Here is a 19,954-nt window from a genome sequence, read left to right as displayed (position 1 = left end):
AGCCTGGCTGTTTTCTCACATCCTTGCTGACACAACTGAGATATCAAATGTTTTGTTCTTTGCCAACCTAATAGTGAAAACATAGCATCTCAATAGTTTTAATTTGCTAACTTTCTACTCTAGCCATATCCTAAGCATTATCTGTGAAATGACCAGCTGAATGTATTAGCTCCCTACTGTTTCAGTAACATTAGTAAGAAACACCACTACTAAGGCAAAAAAATCATCACACAGTCTACCAAAATATTTACAGATAAAATGATATGCTGTCTGGAATTTGCTTCCAAATAAGCTTTCAGCAGAGGTAATAGATAAAAGCGATTGTTAATGGGTTGATACTTGAAGCTGGGTGAAACTGGAAATTCATTATACTATTTTCTCTTCTTGTATATATCTTTGAAATTTTTCATAATGAAAAGTTTTTGTTTTTTTTTAAATGGCCTTTATGGCACCACCTAAAATCATCTTGTGTACATCCATTAATGCACAACCCCTTAGAAGATACTGTCTTAAAGGTTAAGAAGGAGGGTTCTAGATTCAGGCTGACCGAATTTGAATCCTGCTTCCTCCAGTTACTGTCTGATCTCAGGCAAGTTGTCAAACTTCTCTGGGACACAGTTGCCTAATCTGAAAAATGCAGCACCAACTTTAATTGAACATTTACTATGGTCCTGTACTGTGTTAATGCTTTCTCATTGTATCCTTCTTACAACTCTAATAGGGAAAGTACTACTACTGTATTAGTCCTGTTTCACAGATGAGGAACCAGCCTGAATGCAGGTGACTGGACCATTTGACCTTGAGGGACGTGCCCCTCCTCCCGCCAAGTTTAGAAGGTCCTCAAGGACTGGAAACAAAGTCATCCACCTGTTTATATTTATGATTGCATCCTTTGTCACATCAGGAGAAGTTTACATGTATCAAAGCGGAGTTCTAAGATTCCCAGGAGTGTTTCTGGTCTGACACACCTTCCCAGCTTGCATCAAGTGACCTGGATGTTTGTTACTTGATTCCATCTTTGCCTGAGGAATTTACAGGCATGACTTTAATTTTTTTAAGAGATGTAGATCCTGGTTTAGGACAGACATTTCCAGTGAGAATTGTAGGCAAGAAATGATTCTGATCTGCAGTCTATAGAGATTGGCCCATGGGGATTTCCTAGTGGAAAGCCAAGTTTAGGTTTGAGAGCAAGAAAAGAAAGAACTGAGGATAATGAGCAAGACCAGAAGAAGCTCTCATATGCTGTTTATTTTCTAAGGGAGTTCTTCAGTCCTACAGTTGCTCATCTGAATCTTATTTCTCCCAAAAACTGCAGGAGGAGGTGCTGAGAGCATCTTATGGCTATTTATTTTTATAACTTTTTAAAATACTCCTATATTCAATATAGAAAATCTGAAGGATAGAGAGAAGCACAATTCTCTTCTGTACATTGATTCAAGAAGAGGCCATTGTGAAGTAGTTGAAAGCGACAATTCTGGGTTTGAATCCCAACTCTGTTTCTGGCATTACCTGTGCATTTTGTCTAGTCGCCTAACCCTTCTGAAACTCTGGTTCCACTTGTAGAAAAGCGGTAATCACAATATATCCTACCTCTCTGGGGATAAATATAGGGGCATCTAGTTCAGGGCATACAGTGGGAACTCAATAAATGTGTCTCTGTCTTTTACAGTTTCCGAAGTGGTTTTCATTCAAGTATTTTCTGAGCACCCTGTAAGATGTTACTATATGCCAGAGGAAATACAGGGATGGATAAGACGGGTTCTTTGCCCTTGAAGGGTTTATGGTTTCAGGAAGGAGGAAAACTTACAAGATTAAATGGTCCAGTCTGCTGCTTTTAGACAAAAAAAAAGACATGTGATCCCAATTTCCAGATGTCAGCAGAGGCCCAGAGAGGCCAAGTCATGCAGCAAATAAATAGTAGGGAGGTCCCAATTAGGAGGAACACTGGGACAGAGGCAATGAGAGATTTTGGAAATAAAATCATGCCGGTTTTTAGCTCAAAAGAGGGACAGGTGGGAGATGGAGAGGCTTGTGAATGGATCAGGGGTTACAAATCCAGCCCTGAAATTGGGCTGCCTTTTGCCTGTGCAGGATTTCTCCCTCCTCACCCAACATTTTATTAGGAGAAATTTCAAACATATAGAACAGTTGAAAGAATTGTACAGTGAACATCCATTTCCCACCACCTAGATTCTACTTTAGCAGTTTGCTACACTTACTTTGTCACATATTTATTCATTCATCCCTCCAACCCTCCATCCATCTAACTTTTTTTGATGCATTTCAAGGAGATTGCAGAGTTCATTCTCCCTCTAAACACTTCAGCATGCCTATCATTAACTAGAGTTCAAACTGTATTTTTTTAAGGTTAAATTTACATACAACGATATGCATAGATCTCAATTATACCATTTGCTGAGTTTTGACAAATACAACTGTGTGATCCACACCCCTAACAAAATACTGAAAGAACTTTTTCAACACCCCAGAATATTCTTTCCCTCCAAAGGCAACCATTATTGTGATTCCTCCCCCCATTGATTAGGTTTTCCCTGTTCTAGAACATCATATATATACCATGTCTCCCCAAAAATAAGATGTAACTGGAAAATAAGCCCTAGCATGATTTTTCAGGATGATATCCCCTGAACATAAGCCCTAATGCGTCTTTTGGAGCAAAAATTAATATGAGACCCGGTCTTATTTTCGGGGAAACACGGTAGAATCATCAAGTGTGTACTCTTTTGTATAAGGCTACTTTCTTTTAGCACAATGTCTGAGTTGTCTATTTTATTTTATTTTACTAATTTGTTCTTTTTTATTGCTTAGTGGTAGTCTACCGTGTGAACCCATTTTCCTGTTTTAAACACTTTGAATTGATTGCCAATGTTTTAGACCTGAGTTCAAATCCTGGCTCTGCCACTTGCTAGTTATGTGACCATGGGCTGGTTACTTTGCTTCTTTGGGACTCAGTTTCCCCATCTACATAATGGGAAAGATTATAGCTATTGTTTATTGAGTGCTTGCTGTGTGCTGGCCTGGCACTCTTACAAGTGTTTTACATGCTCATTTAATTAATCCTCTCAGTGACCCATGAGATAGAGTGTATTACTGTTCCTGTTTCGTGGATGAAGAAACTGAGCAGTCCACTTAGGTTTCTGGGAGTGTTCGATGATATAGTGTATGTAAAACACTTAGGACTCTATTTCGTAATTACAGTGTAGAAAGTAAACATCAGCTGTTATTTTTTATTTTACCTTACTGGCCCTTGGAGGAATTTAAGTTTACTACCCTGATGGAGAAAATGTGTAGTGCACTGGGAGTAGGATAGCCAAATAAAATGCTGGATGCCCAGTTATATTTGAATTTTAGATAAACAATGACAATTTTTGTATAAGTATGTCACATCAATATTTGTCTCATATTTATTCCAAAATTATTCATTGCTTATCTGAAATTCAAATTTAACTGAGCATCCTATATTTTTATTTTCTAAATTTGGCAATCCTACCTGGGAGGGACTGAGTGAGGTGATGAGGGATAGAACTTGTGTACCTCATTTTGCAAATGAGGAAACGGTCTTAAAGAGGGAAAATGATAGAGCCATGACCTCAGGTCTTAAGTGGTCTCTTTGGATCCAGATTTCAGGTTTGTAGAGTCCCAAACAGTGTCTTCTCTCCATCAACGCACAGCTCTGCCTCTTTTCAAGTTTTCCCCTGCATCTGGCAGTTGAATGCAGAGTGGGTCCAGGGAAGAGGGGAACACCAGTGTGACTAAGTGTTCTGCAGAAAGCCAGTAAGTGGGCCGCTGGGGTTTCTTCTCCCACTCATTCCAGCTCTGCATCCCTGCTTCCTTCCCTCTTCTCCCCTGGAGGCCTGGGAAGCTCCTTCCCTTGCTGGTGGGGACCTCCCCCAGGCTACCTGCCCCTTCTGTTACAGGGCTGGGTCCTGTCCTAGGCTGACCTGGGTGTTGAAGGCAGAAGGAGGGTGTAGGTGGCTCTAGGCTTTATTAGCCACTGCTTCTGCATTCTGACCGGGAAAAGAATAGACTCACTTCTGGATTGGGAACCTGGGAGCCAGAGCCACAGTCTGAGAGAAGAAAACATGGCCAGCCTGGGATTCTCTGCCCTAACCAGCTCAGCTTCTTTTTGGAGAACCACCAACTACCTACCCTGGATTTCCTAAAGTCTTCACAACATTGTAGGAGGTAGGATGCATTATTACCGTTTAGAGATTTGGACACTGAGATTCAGGGGACTTGGCCCCTGAAGCCAGTTGTTGATGGGACTAGATCCTTCATCCATATGCTTCTGAAGAAGCCTAAATTATTAACTCTGCTAGGTACTGCCTCTCAGGTCGGAGCTAATCCGCCCCGTTGGTTTTACCGTGTTTCCCCGAAAATAAGACCGGGTCTTATATTAATTTTTGCTCCAAAAATTAATGATGACATCCCCTGAACGCATTAGGGCTTATGTTCAGGGGATGTCATCCTGAAAAATCATGCTAGAGCTTATTTTCCGGTTAGATCTTATTTTTGGAGAAACAGGGTAGCAAGGTTAGTATAGCACAGCCCAGTGGTTCTCAAAATGTTATTTCTGAATATCATCATCACCTGGGAACTTGTTAGAAATGCAAATTCTTGGGTCTGATTCCAGAACTTTCTGACTCAGAAATTCTGAGAGTGATACCTGGTAATCTGAGTTTTAATAAGCCCTCCATGTGATTCTGATGCACTCCAAAGTTTGAGACTCCGATGCATCGTACAAAGAGATGCATTTTCAGACCAAAATGAGTATATGTTTAAAACATATATTTTTAAGTTAACTTTTATTGACATATAAATACAGAAAAATACGCAAATATACAATACACAAAAATATACAACTTGATGAATTTTCACAAAGTGAACAACACGCCTGTGTACCAGCACCCAAATCAAGACACAGAACATTATTACTAGCCCAGAGAAGCCCCTTTGTGTTTCCGTCCTACCTCCCTTCAAAGGGTAATCACTATCCTGACTTCAAACACCATTGATTAGTTTTTCCTAACATTATATAGTTTTAAAAATTGTAGATGAAGACAGAATCTGGAGCCAGAGGATCTTGGTTGGATCCCTACTTCCTGGCTGAGTGATCTTGAACCCGTCATCTAATTTCCTTGAGACTCAATTCCTTCTCTGTATAATAGTCAAAAAACATTTCAAACCTTAAAGGGACACTATATTTCCCAAACTTGCCTGGTGATGAGAATCATCTGAGGGCACTAATTTAAAAACCCACGTTGCACAGAGCATATGTTCGTTTTGTTTTTTTTTGAGGGCGCAGCTCACATTGGCCCATGTGGGGATTGAACTGGCAACCTTGGTGTTAGCAGCACTATGCTCTAACCAACTGAGCTAACCAGTCACCCCCAGAGCATACATTCTTAACAGGACAAAAAAAATGATTGGAGGTGAGGAAGAAAAAAACAATTTCTTATTTTTTATGTAAAAGGACAGCTATACATATGGTAAATAAATAGGTACACAGTATATTTGTGACATTAAAATTTCATGGGGGGAATGATTAGGGAAAAATATCTAAAAAATGTTCTTCAGAGAAATGATTAAGAAAAACAAAAAGGTTAAGAAACAGTGCCTTACAGCAGTGATTCTCCAAGTGTGATCCTTGATTAAAACTGCAAATTTTGAGACTCCACCCCAGAATCGGAAATTCTGGAGATGGAGCCCAGCAATCTGTGATTTAACACATCCTCCAGGTGATTCTAAAATTTGAGAACCACTACCCTAGAGAATCTGAGTGGGGTAGAGATCTAGGAATATGTATCTTTAACAAGCTCTCCTAAGGCATATTTCAAGAAACATTGACATGGAAGATTTAAAAGTATTTTGAAAAGTGTGACTTTCCAGATGTTAAAATATTATTTTAATTAGGAGGAAACAGGCTAAACAATAATAGCAAAGGTCTAATTATTAAGCACTTAGTTGTGCCCCTGCGTCTACTTGCGCAGCCTATTCATTCTCACAAACAATGGAACATTAAGAAGATGGACTTTGAAGCTAGACTGCCCTGAGTTCTTATCCAGCTTGTGACTTGTTCTATGAATCTGTAACGTAAGGATAATGAAGGTACTTCCCTCATAGATTTGCGGTGAGAATTGAAGAAGCTTATATTGATCATGTCTTGGGACACCTGCCACGTTGGTATCACTTACGTGTGAGCTACTTTCATCATCCCTAGGTGCATCACCCCTGTTAAAAGGTGGATTTGAACCCAATATATGTTAATTTACGAGTGTACTTTCTTAAGGACTAAGCGGTGATTCAGCGGTTTTCAATGTTTGACCCCCATCAGTAGCAAGCCAGAGAGCTTTTTAGAAATGTAAATTATTAGATCCCATCCCAGATCTAATAAATTAGAAACTCTGGGTGTGGGGCCCAGCGGTCTAATATTTAACAAGCCCTTTTGGTGATTCTGATGCACACTAGAGTTTGGGAACCACAGCTACAGTCTTTAGAGGTTCTGGGTATGTGTGTATTGAAGTGGGGGTGGTGGTTAAAAAAATGTCTAGAGGTGTGGAGAATCCCTCCCACCTGGGGGCAAGCAAACCGATTTAGCAGCGCTCACCAGTCCCTGCCAGTTCAGACAGGCGGTTGGCTATTGCGCAGGGCCTTCTGGGGATTGTAGTCAGGATCGTTCCCGAGCCGGAGGCGCCTGCGCGTTAGTCGCCAACTCGCTCTAGCCGCTGTGGTCGGGGCTCGGGACCGGCTGCCATCTTAGTCGAGGGACTGAGGAGTCGCCGCCGCCCCGAGTCCCGGTAAACATCCGCAGGCGGACTAGGGGCAGTTCTGGGGAGAGGGGGAAGCCCGGATAAGAGTGTCCTAGGAGAACAAGGGGTGGAGGAGTGCGGCGCGCGAGCCGGGATCCCAGAGCCACGGCTGCTCCCTGTTTCCTCAGGGCCGGTGCCGGTGGGGGCGCGGGGAGCTCGGGTTTGTGGCCCGGGCCGGGTGGGTAGCCCGGACGAACCGAACGTCCACTGTTGGTCTGAGACATTCGGAGCCCCTTGCATTGCGGGCACCAAGTTGTGAGAGGGCTGGGCCGAGGCGAGCACGGGTAGGGTCCGGCCCCGCGCCCCTTAGCGCCGCCGGGGGCCACCCTCTCGCGGCCCGGCCTACGCGCGGGGCCCGGAGGCAGTGGCCGGCGCAGCCGACGTGGCCCTGTAAGGGGCGGCGACCGGGCCCACCTGCCACCCAGCTGGCCTTCCCTGGACTTTATGGAAGTCCCCAGTCGCGAGGGGCCCAGCACAGCGGCTGCTTCCCCTTCGCTGTTCCACTCTTCTTCTCCCTCCATTGTCGTCCCCCAGCGTGGTGGTCCCGGCCGGGACGCCCGCCTTGGTGCCCACCGCTGCCGCGGCCCCACCGGCGCCTCCCGGCGCCGAGTTTTGCAGACGTGTAGCTGTCACTGTCCTTCCTCTTGATAGTGCCCTTTTCTTTAGTAGAGAAAAGAAAAAAGTAGCCGTAAATGTATTCTGAGGGTCTAAACACGAGGAGGACATGACTTAGGAACTCAAGTTTTCAGACTTAGTCCGAGCCGCAACTTAAAGAGAAATAAACGCAGGGTCTGTGCGTGCGAGGCAGACGTTGGGCCTAAAGTTAGTCAGAGATTTCACCCGGTGAACTTGCAAACTACCCGAAATTCGCGGTTCCCCAATAACAACTCAACTTGTTTTCTTGGTTGTAGTCAATCTTGTTACATTTTCTGCCATTATTTTACAGCACCCGTTTACTTTTGGGGGAAGTCGGGTTTGGGAAGGAAGAGAGGGATTTTTCTTTTGAAAATTAATGAGGCAATGGAGCCAGCCACCTATCATTGCACTTAGTTGGGGTCTCACGCATCTATTCCTAGTACAGTTCTACCTTAAGGAAGTTCTTAAAGGCAGTATAATTTCCACCTTCAAAATCGGCTAAGGGTCAGTCACTCAGCTGAAATAAAGTTTTCATGGCAGATCTGGTGAGAGCCTTCACTGGGTATTCATAGGTTTACTCAAGGTACACTTAATTTTTAAGATTTAGAAATGAAGGTGGGAATTCACCTGCTTTTTTTGAACAATGAATGTAAGTTTTTGGATTGTGAGTCCAAAAGGAATTCCTTCATCTTCAGCATATGAGTCAAGTCAATAAGAATGTGATATGAAATATAAAACAAGTGCAGAATAATTTCTTCACTATAAGTCACTTCTACATTCTTAAAAAAAAATTATCTTTGCACCTATTGGAAGAGGCAGACAAACCCCCAAATTTGACCATTAACATAATTAGGGGAGCTTTTTAAAAGTAGAAATTCCTGGTTCTTTCCTGAAATTAATTTAGTACTTCCGGATTGCCCTGGAAGAATTTATCTTTAAAACATGCCTCAGGTATTTCTGGGAACCATTGAAGCAAACAGTACTGTGTACATACCAAGGACAGGTCAAAAAACTTTGAGACTCAAGAGGAAGTGACTCGTTCTGTCTAGGGTTGGCCAGAGAAGGAGGCAATACCTATCCCTCAACCTAAGTTGGGTCTTAGATGGTGAGTAGGAGTGTGATAGGGATGGGGAAAGGGAAGAACAGGGCAGGCAGAAGAAACACCTTAATGTTGTGTGTAAATGCAGAGGATTGTGGAAGAAAAAGGATGGGCACGGGGAAAGAACATTATAGGATGGAGGCCAGAAAGGTAAAAGGAGGCAACTATAGGAAAAGTTCTAAGCACGTATAATGCTAAAAAGCTTGAGTTTTATGTTGTTAGCAATAAATACAGATTTTTAAAAAACGTTTATTTATTTTAAGTGTGTTTTTCCAGGACCCGTCAGCTCCAAGTCAAGTAGTTGTTTCAATCTAGTGGAGGGCGCAGCTCACAGTGGCCTATGGGGATTGAACTGGCAAACTTGTTAAGAGCACCACACACTAACCAACCGAGCTAACTGGCCGCCTCAATAAATACAGATTCTTAAACAGGGAAGTGCTATGAGTACAGGTGTGTTTTAGAAAAATTGCTCTGATGATAAAAGTGAAAGGTTGGAAGAATGGCTATTGCAGAGGTCTAGGTGACCGGGTCTTATATTAATTTTTGCTCCAAAAGACAAATTAGAGCGGATTGTCTGGTTAGGTCCTATTTTCGGGGAAACACGGTACATTAATGGTATCAGAGTGTGTCGCTTATTAGCATCTTTGAAAAATTAGAACCAGATTGGATACAATTTAGAGGAGAACTTGGAGATTAGACTGAAATTTATGACTATCAACATTATCGATCTAAGCTTGTCTCAAGTGTTTTTCTTCTATCCTCAGAAATTTAGAGAGGAAGAGATTGCAGAGATTATCTACTCCACAGTGGCAAATATATTTTGGTTTATGTGCCAACTCTGCTTTGAAGGTACTTCCAGAAGCTCTGTGTTGGGAAGGATTTTGGTCATAAGGGTTCTCTGGAAAAGTGAGTTATGATTGATTAGTGATGCCTCCTGTAGACGTAGTTATCTAGTGGGTGGTATATATGCCAGGTATAGTGCAAACTCTTAGTTTTCTGTTTTTTTGTTTTTTAAGTCCAAAGCTGGTTAAATAATTTACCAAAAACTAGTTAAGAATCAGAGCTAGAACTAGAACCAAGTTTTGTAACTCTTAGTCTGTTATTCTCCAGTTTTCCAAGATGAATGTGTGGTACTAAAGAGCTTTTGGTATTAGAACAAGGGGCCGGGGGAGTCTTTTTCTAGCCTGTGCCTCTTGACTGTTTAGGCAAGGGTTTAACAAGGAACTTTGGCCTAGAAGGGAGTTTTGTTGTATTCATTTTGGCTTAAGAAGTTTGTGTTAGTAGTGATAGGAAATAGTCACCTGTTTTTTCTTTCTTGTTCCTCATCCCCTCTCACTTTTGGGTTTTGGGGATTGGTTTCCTTTATATGAGTTAAAGCAAAAGTATATAATTTTTTTTCCTGTATTTATAGCACCTAGCCAAATTCTGGGTTCATAATAAATGTTCAGTAAAGGCATGTTGATTTTTGTGGCTATAAATGATACTGGCTTTGAGTCAATATAAATTAGCAGGGGTTGGGGGGGTGGGGTGGTACAGAATTGAATTGCAGCATTCTCTGGTTGAGAGATTGGCCCTCAGCAAAAAATGTTGGATTGAAAACTAGCCTTACAACTAGAAATACATAGTCAACCAAAAACTGTTCTGCCTCTGTCCTTCATTCTAGGAGTGCACTGTCTTCGAAAAACTGCCGCCCACTTAGCTCTTTTCCTTCTTTTCAAAACTGACTATACTTGGATCCTTGGGGTGTTTTCTTTTCCTACCTCCAGGAGCCTCCAAATTGCAGGGACTGTCCTTATGGTGACCGCAGTAGGTAGAGTTTGTTTATATGGCCATCTTCATTTTGCCATGTAGCCGTCATACCCAGGTAGGCATCAGCCCATACTATGTATGAGTCATTGTCCCCAGCTCACTTTCTTATCCTGCCTGCCAAATTAGAAGTTATCTATTAATATTCTGTATTGTCAGATTCCCAAGGTCATCACTAATTTGATGCGTTTTACCATAGAAGTAATGTGTTAATAGACCCTTCTTCCCCTCTCAGGTAACATGCACTTAACAGTGGCCTTCTGGAGACAACGCCTTAACCCAAAGAAGTGACTCGTGACTCGAACCGTTGAGAACTTCAGGTATGATGGCATGCCTGTGAGGGAGGTTGGATCACTGGAATGGTGCAGAGGGTGAGCCCTGGTCATATAACTGCTGTGGGGAGGTGTGGAGGGAGCACTGTTGATGCTGGCTACATCGGCTGGTTGAAGAAATAGGCAGTTTCCACCTAGATCTGAAACCCAAAGCCTCTTCTACAAGGATTAGCTTATGAGCCACACTGTGCTCTTGATTTGGGTCCTCTGATGTTTCTATTTTTCCGGTTTCCTTAGATATAATTTACTTTTCCCATTTGTGCTGTTTTGTAAACATTTATCTCTGTATACTTGTCTAGGCATGTGAATGTTATGGTAAAAAAAGTGTGGGAATTAAATAGAAGGCAACATGGTGCAGTGGAAGCAGAATGGAGGGCTTGGAAATAAAAGGTGTGCGTTCTGATTTGATTTTGCCACTGACAAACTCTGTTACTTTTGGCAAATTATTTAATCTTGCTAGGACACAGTTTATATACCTGTAAAATAGATGTATTGCTTCCTACCTGCCTCCTTGGTATTGTTGTGAGGATCAAATAAAATAATATGTGTTAAATCTTTTGAAAAAAATGAGTTTAAACTTAAGACGTTGTCTAGATCTACAAGATGGGAGAAGTTGGCAATAGTATTGAAAAGGAAAACATGAAGACAGGAAAGATTAACTTTCAAAGATCAGGAGAGAAAGGGAAGGCTAGATAAGGAAAAAAAGTAGAATATGGAAAAAGTCAAGCCGCAAGAAAGTGGAGAGTGGATTTAGTAGAGCAGATGAATTGGTAGGTGAGAAAGCTGAGTAGGAAGAGAGTGGTCCCTTTCATTTGCCTAACCTTAACCTTGGGACTATTTATTGTCATTGTTACTACCACATCCCTTCGAGTAAATGTCCCATCCACACTTAGATTTTTGTCTCCACTATAAACACCAACGTTTATTCATTCAGCTATGGGACCCTTTGTATTTATTTTATTTTTTGTTAATTAATTGCTCTATAAATGCTTAGAGGCCAAGGCTGTGATTTGCTTATTGTGGTGTACCAGGCCAGTGCTATAATCAAATGTGTGCTTAATCTGTTCTCTTTTATAATTAGGGAGAGAAAGGAAGGAGATAGTGGGGTGCTTTGTGAGAGATATTAGGAAAGGAAATGGGTAAGAGGAAAAGTAAATAAATAAGAGATGGTAAAAAGAATTCTCAGAAGATAATGAAAGGAAAGACATGAAAATTAAAAATATGTAGAGCAAAACAAAGATGGGGAAAAGATGGTATTATCTATAGGAAAGGAACAAGGCAGTTTTCATTTCTTTACTGGTGGTATAATAATACCTTACAAAAAGTAGTGTTCTGGGAAAGATCATTCTCTATACCAGATATCTTTAAAATGTTTCTAAAAGTATATACTTCATCCTGAGCTCACAAAGTAGTTCTTCCTGGAAAGAAAACTGGACCAACATTCACTCAGGAGACCTGGGTTCTAGTCTGGACTGCTTGTTACTTAAATTCTATGATATTAGGCAAGTCACTTAAATGTCTGTGGGTTTCTCTGTTTCCTCACTTGTTTATTGGAAGCATTGAACATCACTCATGTTCCTTCTAGCTCACTCACTCTTTGATTATACTTTGTGTTTCATGTGCTGGTTTACTAATTTTTCAGGGCTTTGTTGATATCACAGTATGGGACTAGTCTCAGAAATATAATATTTCATAATATCCAGTGCTTTATAAATGAGAAGCCATTTTATTTTAAGTTCTACTTTAAACATAGTAGAAAGAGAAGCTTGTAGGAAACCTAAGTGTAGAAATGTTAAATTTGTAATGTTAAGCAGCCTTTATTGTGCCCGTTTTACTAGGTCCCAAGGGCTACTTAATATAAAATCTCTGTCTCAAGGATTTTGTGTTTTTGTCAGGAAAACAAACTTGCTCACCAGTAAGTACTGTGTTTCCCTGAAAATAAGACTGGATTTTATATTAATTTTTGCTCCAAAAGGCGCATTAGGGCTTATGGTCAGCGGATGTCATCCTGAAAAATCATGCTAGGGCTTATTCTCCGGTTAGGTCTTATTTTCGGGGAAACAAGGTATTGTAAAAAGCAAGATGATAAATGCTGTAAAAATGACTGCATTGAATTGCAATTTAAGATACTAACTTCAGGTTGTTTGTTTTAAACATAATTGAGTATATGCTAAGTGCTGCTCTGTACTAGGCATTACAGGGGCTCATGAAGAAAAAGCAGTCCCTGCTCTTAAGAAACTTGAAAAATTGTTTTCATGCCTGCAAACTGTTTACCCTAATTCACTCTACCCCAGGAAAGAGAAGTTTTGTATTGTGTCATCACTTTATAGTTTTAAACAGAATTCATCTGCATGGAGTTTATCTTACTCCAGAAATGTCTAATAACGTACTTGCTTTCTCAGAAAATACATATTTTATTGGATTCCAACACCCTTTCTCTGTCAGTTATAGAAAATTTTTTCTTTTAAGGTAAGGAAAAAAATCCAGAAATGTCATCTACATTTAGGTGAACTTTGGTTTGCTTCTTAGTCATTTTTGCAAAGAAAGAGTAGACTCTAAAATTTATTCTTTTTATTCTTTGTTTCAGAGAATCAGTTTAGTTGGTCACATAGGAAAGGATGCTAGTCCAAAGGAATCATATTGTGGGGGTTAACAGTGTGTACTGGAGATAAGAGTGTCTGGTTTTGAATTTTGGCTCTACCATGTATTAGCAGTATGACCTTGAACAAGTTGTTTAACTTCTTTGTGCCTTAGTTTCTTCAGCTGTAAATTGGGCATAGTAATAGCATATATCCATAGAGTTGTCGTGTGGATTAAATGAGATAATGTATTTTTTGAACAACAGTTGGCATGAAATGTTAATTGCTATTACTGTTATTGTCATCGTTACCACCAACCTTGTCTTTCTTAAAATTATCTCCATTCATTCATTCATTCATTCAGTAAGCTTATTTAGGGTGAGCATAAATGCCTGGCAAGGACTAGATGAACTCCCCCTCCCCATTTTTCTTCCACCCCTCCACTCCCACTCCAGTTCAAGCCGTTGTTTCTCAGTCTAGTTGTGTAGGACACAGCTCCCTGGCCCCTGCTGGTATGATGAGCCTTGCGCTCCCCCGGGCTGAGGCTGCCGGCCACTCACGCTGGCCACCGGCCACTCATGCTGGCCACCGGCCACTCATGGCTGCACACAGCAGCCTACTGCAGCCCACGGCAGCGCACACTGGCTGTCAGCCACTCACGCCAGCACATGGTAGTCCATGGCCCCACTCAGCAGCCCGCAGCAGCACTCAGCAGTTCAACGCAGCTCACGCCAACCTCCAGCTGTTCACAGCAGCCCACAGCAGCCCAGCTCCAGGGAGAGTTGTTTACAATCTTAGCTGTAGAGGGCGCAGCTCACTGGCCCATGTGGGACTCAAACCTGCGACCTCGGCATTAGGAGCACAGCCCTCCTACCACCTGAGCCACCGGGCTGGCTCTAGATGAACATTTTAACACGTTGCATATGGCGGGGTTTAAATCTCTTGTGAAGATTCTTGTGATCCGTACACAACGTGTTAAATAGTAATCAGATTGGGACTGAAGTGAATGAACTACAGAATTTATGTCCCTCCAATGGCAGCTGTTAGGCAGCTTTGGCTCACTTTTTTTAAAAAATTGAGGTAAAATTCACCCTTTTAATCTCAGTGTTCACTATTGATCTGGTGGAGAGTATAGACTGAGTGTGGTCTGAACATTTAACTTTTTTCTAAAGCGAAACGAAATACAAATTTTTGTGAGAAATCTTTGTTTTTAAATGTTGGCAATTTATGAATTCATAATATAAACACTGGGCCAAACAAATCACCACTGTGGGCAGAATTTGTCTTGTGGGTTACCGCTTTGCAACCTCTGATCTAGGGCTTAACTTTTTGCAGCATAACCCATCTTCCCTGCCCTCCTGGAAGAAAGTCCTTATTCACATAGAGATTTAAAACAGTTCAAGCAATACCTCAAAGCAGTCTAGGGCTGAATGAGGGGTATGCAGAATAATTATTAAGGCAGAGAGAAGGGAAGTTATTTAATACTGGGATTCAAAATGGGCAAAGGTGTGGAGATTGGAATGAACTTGAGATGGTGGAAATGCAGTGAATAGATTAGTTGGAGCTTTTGTGTGGGGGCCCAATCATAGGAGAAAGTTTGGCAATATTAAAGAAACCAGCCTTGTTGTTTTGGGATAACTTGAAGTCCTGTTGTTTAACATGAAATGGTATTTTATGAAGACATATTTGATAACATTGAGTTCTATGGTATTTACTAGGGTTGGTGGGGTCGGGAGGCAGCGGGAAGACCATGGTAGGGGAAATGGGAATGGGAATGGAAAGGAAAGGACAAAAGCTTCTATAAGAGACAAAAGCTTGTATATAGGTCACCCTGTGATAGTGGGACCCTGCAGTAGTAGATAAAGAGGGCCGATTTTGAAAGCTTTTTTCCTGAAAACGGGGGTATGTGAGGATAATACTATGTGTACAGGTTATCTTTCTCTTCCTGTTGTGGATCTTTCTTTATCACTCAGCCCCTTTATCACTCCTTAATGATGAATCACTTACCGGTACACAGTCTTATGATGTTCTAGTAGCGTGTACAAGTAGAATAGAAAGAAAAGGAAGAATCAAAGTGGTTCAACTGCTTATCACAGTTCTAGTTTTGGATTTTTGATCTCAATTGGCCACTGATAAGTTTCATTAGACGTTAGTTTATCCATGGAATTTTTGTTATCTACCAAGGTTTGGAAACACTGACAAATGGTTTGTTCATGGAAAAGATACAGAGTTTTCCTGCAGAAAGTTGATACAATACTTAATTTATGATTCAGAATGTTTAAAGACACTGATAAACGTTGTAGAAAGGTGCAATGTAGAAAGGTTTATTCTGTATAACTTGAGAAAGTGATTTTTAGGATTTTATTTTCACTAGGCTTTTTGTTCTGTTTATACTTCCTCATGAAAATTTTCGTGATATACACAAGGAAGTTACTCCTTATTATTGACTAAAATGCAAAATGCAGTTGGTGTAAGTAGTCTTTCTAGTAAGCTGAATAGTGTGTTAGATATAGCCTGAGTATTAAGAATATTTGAGATGTAGCAACGTTTCCCTCACTGATACAAAGTGTACTGAACTGACTCTGAAAAGTACACAAAGTTGCCTCCATTCTAGAGTCACATTGCTGCAATAGAGTCAAATTGAGCTAAACCTAAATCTCACTTGATGGAGAAGGGATTTTTTGATTCTTTTACTTTTGAAGCATGCTCTGACCTAGTTTTTGTAGTTCAGTTGTTCTGAAAATTAAAAGGGATTTTTCAGGTGGTGTATTTAATTATAGATATGCTTTAGAAACGGGAAGGAAAGGAACATGGGAGAGGGATTAGCTGCATTTTCTTTTGTGGAATGTCACTAGTCAAGGGGAAATTCCAGATTATCTTTTTCTGTTCTAGAGCTTTTTGGAGGAAAGATACTTACTATAGGTCTTAATTAAAACCTATATGTATATTGAAATGTGCGGAATGTAACTACTGCTTTTCATTGTCCAGAATGCTCCTGACATTTATCTGCTGTCATCTCCTTCCCCTTTGTCTTTGCCTTTGAGGATTTATACTTTTATTCCCCTCTTCTTCCGCCTCCCCTCCCACTCTGGTTCACGCCGATGTTTCTCAGTCTGGTTGTGTAGGACACAGCTCCCTGGCCCACGCTGGTATGATGAGCCTTGTGCTCCACCCAGCCGAGGCAGTTGGTCACCCAGTCGGCCGCTCACGATGGCTCGGGCCACTCACGCTGGCCACTGGCCACTCATGGTGGCACACAGTAGCCCACGGCAGCACTCGGCAGCACAGTAGCCAGCAGCAGCCAGCTCCAGGGAGACCTTTTGTTTGCAGTCTTAGCTAGATTGTGACTTCGGCATTAGGAGCACGGTGCTCCAACCACCTGAGCCACCGGGCCGGCCCGGGTTTATACTTTTTTATTCCTTTATTTCATTTTGCTGAGGTTTCAGGAGGGAATGGAGATGGAGTACGTATGTATGTTCAGTCTGCCTTGGTTTTTTTTTACTGTATAAATTGATGTTTTCATCTCTAAGAGACAAAATGATGAACTTACCGGTCCTGATTATTTTTTTGTTTGTTTCTTATTGTGGTAAAATATACGTGTATAAAATTTATCATTTTGGGCCGGCCCGGTGGCTCAGGTGGTTGGAGTTCTGTGCTCCTAACACCGAGATTGCCGGTTCGATTCCCACATGGGCCAGTGAGCTGCGCCCTCTACAGCTAAGGTTGTGAACAACAGCTCTCCCTGGAGCTGGGCTGCTGTGGGCTGCCATGAGCGACCGGTGGCCAGTGTGAATGGCCGGCAGCCATCGTGAGTGGCCGGCTGCTGTGAGCTGCTGTGAGCTGCTGTGAGCTGCTGTGAGCTGCTGTGAGCTGCTGTGAGCTGCTGTGAGCTGCTGTGAGCTGCTGTGAGCTGCTGTGAGCTGCTGTGAGCGGCCAACTGATGACGGGCAACTAACTGCCTCAGTGAGGGGAGCGCTCCACAAGGCATGGGCCAGGGAGCTGTGTCCTACACAACTAGACTGAGAAACAACGGCTTGAATCGGAGTGAGGGGGGAGGCAGAACAAAGGGGGGGGGGGAAGAAAATGGAGAAACTTAAAATTTTTTCATTTTAACCATTTTGTATTTGGTTCAGTGACCTTAAGTACATTCATATTGTTATGCAGCCGTTATCACTATGCATCTACAAAACTTTTTCATCATCCCAAACTGAAACTCTGTTCCCATTAAACAAAAACTCACATTCTTCCTCCTCTAGTCTCTGGTAACCACTATGCTACTTTTTGTCTCTATATAGAATTCCTCTATTCTAGGTACCTCATGTAAGTGGAATCATAGAATATTGGCCCTTTGATTTTGGCTTATTTCATTTAGAATAATTATTCAAGTTTCATATTGTAGCATGTGTCAGAATTTCTTTGTTAAGGCTGGATAATACTCCATTTTATGTGTGCACCACATTTTGTTTATACATTCATCTATTGAACATTTGGGTTATTTCCACCTTTTGGCTGTTTTGTAAATAATGATGCTCTGAATGTGATTATACAAATATCTGTTTGTGTCCTTTCTTTCAGTTCTTTTAGGTATATTCCCAGAAATGTAATTGCTAGATCATGTGGCAATTCTATGTTTAATTTTTTGAGGACCAACCATACTGTTTTCCGTATCAGCTCTACCATTTCACGTTACCACGAGCAGTGCATAAGAGTTTGTTTTCCACACCCATTTCAACATTTGTTGTTTTCTGTTTGTTTTGTTAATAGTATCCTAATGGGTGAAATGATATCTCATTGTGGTTTTGCTTGGCATTTTTCTGATGACTAGTGAGTGATATTCAGCATCTTTTCATTTTCTTACTGGCCATTTGTATATCTTCTTTGGAGAAATGTCTAATCAAGTCCTTTGCCCATTTTTCAATTGAGTTGTTTGGTTTTTCTGGTGTTCTGATAATTTTCCAGGCTGCTGCCCATGTCTTTTCTGCTTCTGGATCTACTGCTATTCCTCTTCCTTTCCTATTGTTGACAAAGCTGCTAGAATCATTCTCTCCAATATATCCTCCCTCAGTAAATGTTTAATGATAAGAGGTTAAAGGTGAAGGTTGGCTGGGGCAGGACCTTCATTACATTTTTCTCAAGTTTTGGACTTCTCTATTCTTTTAACCATTTACTTGGTAGGGTAAACATTTATAAAGGATTAAGCTTTTAGGCAAGGAAGTCCCTGCGTCATTTAAATTTTATTTTAGTGCAGGAAAATATAGGATCTTATTAAAAGAAATCTGATTCTTCTCTTAGAGGACTTCTGTTGTTACTGTTTGCCTAAGAGAATTCAAGTAAGCCTGAGGTATCCAAACAAGGGTTTTAACCTTTTGTAATTCTGAAGGGAAAAAAATCTGTTTCAGTCATTTTATGATTCACTTCTTAACGTCATAATTTGAAATTTTGAGACTGATATTTGTTAGGGTTCTTTGTTTTTGTTTTTGCTAGGAGAGTTGGGAGCGGATCCTAGGCTCAATATATATTTTATTATTTCTGAAAGGACCAGGCTGACTGAATAAGTTCAAGTTCAGCAATCACATGTGTTTTTTTGTTTGTTTCCCTTTTATCTTTTTTGGCTCCTTTATGGAACCATGGTTTTAAATCATGTAATTAACACTTGAGCAAGGTTAGAGATCTCTGTTTTTGGCCACATCTTCTATTGTGACCTTGGACAATACATTTTGATTGGGTTGTTTATCTTATCATCGAGTTGTAGGACTTTTTTGTAAATTCTGTATATAAATTCTTCATTGGATGTGTGTCTTACAAATATATTCTCCCAGCCTTTTGCTTGTCTTTACGTTTTCTTAATAACGTCTTTGGAAGAGCAGAAGTTCCTAATTTTGACAAGGCTTAATTTTTTCTCTTATGGGTGATACTTTAGGTGTCATATGTAAGAATTCTTTGCCTAATTGGCCAATCTATTTAACTTTCCTGGATTTCAATCTGCTTACCTGTGAGCGCAAAAAAGGTGAGTGCGGTATTTTGCCTTCTTTGGAATAGTATTTTTATTCAGTTCCTTTTCAGATTCAGTCAAAGTAGAGGAGGGCAGTAGTCTTGAAATATAAAGTATAAGGTGAAAATCTGCAGACTCAAATTTTTTGGGGTGTATAATTGGCTTTGCTTTCATAATCCTATTTACTTCCTGATGGGTTAGTGGTAATTTGTCCATCCTCTCTTCTCCCCAGTATTTAGAGCTCTTGGTCTAAATGATTCTCTGACTTTTTTTTCTGGGTTTTTAATACAATTTGAGTAATAGTGTTTTTTGACTCCTTTTAATAAAAATGCATGAATTTATTTCTCATGTATATACACATTACTCAGTCACGCATTAGTATTGATATTAGTTTGCTTGATAGTTCTTAAATGTTTAGAAATGATATGAGAAAGGTTTGCTGGAAGGATGGGGATGATAGTCATCAGGGTCTTGTATTTTGAGAAGAACTCATAGGTATTGAGAGGTGGTCAGAAACAAGAGTTTCTTGGGAGCCAGGAAATTCAACTTTATACATAGTTAGGTATAATTTGACACAAACGTTGTTTGCACGAGAGCAATATTTATAGTAGCACAACAGTAGTTATAGTTATCGTGGCACGTTAAATTGTTTAAACTCTAGCAGTAAATAGTCAAAGCCA

At 40.8% G+C, this 19,954-nt stretch overlaps 1 protein-coding gene across 2 annotated transcripts in view; it reads left to right on the top strand.

Annotated features, from left to right (window-relative positions):
- Positions 1-6,665: 6,665 nt before the first annotated feature.
- ITCH (itchy E3 ubiquitin protein ligase) overlaps positions 6,666-19,954 on the top strand; it is a 118,790-nt gene continuing 105,501 nt past the window's right edge. The window contains exons 1-2 of one of the 2 annotated variants that reach the window (XM_019733743.3): positions 6,666-6,818; positions 10,607-10,691. The gene's annotated coding sequence lies outside the window, so the exon portion shown is untranslated. Of the gene's footprint in view, positions 6,819-10,606; positions 10,692-18,524; positions 18,624-19,202; positions 19,290-19,954 lie in introns of those variants that run through there. The other variant, XM_088789192.1, reaches the window with a different exon arrangement.

The sequence above is a fragment of the Rhinolophus sinicus genome, chromosome 13, assembly GCF_057876585.1.
Source record: "Rhinolophus sinicus isolate RSI-liver-muscle chromosome 13, RSI-T2T, whole genome shotgun sequence".
NCBI lineage: Eukaryota > Metazoa > Chordata > Mammalia > Chiroptera > Rhinolophidae > Rhinolophus > Rhinolophus sinicus.
Note: the sequence above shows the minus strand (reverse complement) of the source record. Positions and strands in the feature narration are given on the sequence as shown.